A 2,134-nucleotide genomic window follows, 5' to 3' on the forward strand; every position below is an offset into this window, starting at 1 on the left:
GCGATGGCAGCTGGGTTGGGAGCTGGTGTCCCTCTCCCTCCTGCGGCGGATCGGGGCCCAGGCTACCTTCCCAGTGCTTCAGTGATGGCAGCTGGGTCAGGTGCAGGCGTGCCACTCCCTCCTGCAGTGGATCAGGACCCAGGCCACCTTCCCAACACTTGAGCAATGGCGGCCAGGTGAGTAGCAGGTGTGCCTTTCCCTCCCACTGTGGATCAGGTCCCAGGCTAACTTCCAGGTGCTTGAGCGATGGCGGCTAGGTCTGGAGCAGGCGTGCCTCTACCTCCTGCCGTGGATTAGGGCCCAGGCTATGTTTCTGGCTCTTGAGCGATGGCGGCTGTGTCAGAGGCAGGCATGCCTCTCCCTCCCACGGTGCATCGCAGCCCAGGTTACCTTCCTGGTGCTTGAGCGACGGCAGCTGATTTGGGAGCAGGCGTGCCTCTCCCTCTGGTGGTGGATTGGGGCCCAGGCTACCATCCCAGCGATTGAGTGATGGCGGCCGGTCAGGAGCAGGCGTGCCACTCCCTCCCACAGTGGTTCGGGGCCAAGGCTACCTTGCCGGTGCTTAAGCGATGGCGGTTGGGTCGGAAGCAGACCTGCCTGAACCTTCCGCGGTGGATTGGAGCCCAGGCTACCTTCCCGGAGCTTGAGCGATGGCGGCTGGTTCGGGAGCAGGCGTACCTCTCCATCCCATGGCAATTGGGGCCCAGTCTACCTTCCCGGCACTTGAGTGATGGCAGCTGGGTCGGGAACAGGTGTGCCTCTACCTCCAGCCATGGATTGGGGCCCAGGCTACCTTCTTGGCACTTGAGCGATGGCGGCAGTGTCGGGAGCTGGAGTGCCTCTCCCTCCCATGGTGGAACAGGACCCAGGCTACCTTCCCGGCGTTTGAGCGATGGCGGCCGTGTCGGGGGCAGGCATACCTCTACCTCCTGCCATGGATTGGGGCCAGGCTACCTTCCCGGCACTTGAGCAATGGTGGCCGTGTCGGTAGCAGGCGTGCCTCTCCCTCCCGCAGGCGGATCACAGCCCAGACTACCCTCCCGGCACTTGAGCGAAGGCGGCTGTGTCGGGAGAAGGCGTGCCTCTCCCTCCTGTGGTGGAACAGGACCCAGGCTACCTTCCTGGTGCTTGAGCGATGGCGGCCGTGTCGGGAGCAGGCGTACCTCTACCTCCTGCCATGGATTGAGGCCAGGCGACCTTCCCGGCACTTGAGCAATGGCGGCCGAGTCGGGGGCCGGCTTGTCTCTCACTCTCGCAGGCGGATCACAGCCCAGACTACCCTCCCGGCCCTTGAGCAATGGCGGCTGTGGCGGGAGAAGGCGTGCCTCTACCTCCTGCCGTGGGTTGGGCCCCAGATTACCTTCCTGACACTTGAGCGATGGCGGCTGGGTCGGAGGCAGGTGTGCCTCTAACTCCCGCGGCAGATTGAAGCCCAGGCTACCTTCCTGGCAATTGAGCGATGGCGGCTGTGTTCGGAGCAAGCATGCCTCTCCCTACCGCGGCAGATCGGGGCCCCCGCCTACCTTCCTGGCACTTGAGCAATGGCGGCTGGGTCGGGAGCAGGCGTGGCTCTCCTTCAAGTGGTGGATCAGATCCCAGGATACCATCCCAGTGCTTGAGCGATGGCGGCTAGGTTGGGAGCTGGCATGCCTGTCCCTCCTGCCATGGATTCGGGCCCAGGCTACATTCCCGGCACTTGAACGATGGCTGCCGGGTCAGGAGCAGGCATGCCTCTCCCTCCCGCAGTGGATCGGGGTCCAGGCTACCTTCCTGGCGCTTGAACGATGGTGGCTGGGTCGGGAGCAGGCGTGGCTCTACCTCTCGTGGTGGAACGGGGCCCAGGCAACCTTCCCGGCGCTTAAGCGATGGCGGCCAGGTCGGGACCTGGCGTCCCTCTCCCTCCCGTGGCAGAGTGGGGCCCAGGATACCTCTCCGGGGCTTGAGCGATGGCAGCCGGGTTGGGAGCTGGTGTCCCTCTCCCTCCTGCGGCGGATCGGGGCCCAGGCTACCTTCCCAGTGCTTCAGTGATGGCGGCTGGGTCAGGTGCAGGCGTGCCACTCCCTCCTGCAGTGGTTCAGGACCCAGGCCACCTTGCCAACACTTGAGCAATGGTGGCCATGTGAGGAGCAGGCAT

The sequence above is a fragment of the Fukomys damarensis genome, unplaced genomic scaffold, assembly GCF_012274545.1.
Source record: "Fukomys damarensis isolate Sample0158 unplaced genomic scaffold, DMR_v1.0_HiC HiC_scaffold_19, whole genome shotgun sequence".
In the NCBI taxonomy this organism is placed as follows: Eukaryota; Metazoa; Chordata; class Mammalia; order Rodentia; family Bathyergidae; genus Fukomys; species Fukomys damarensis.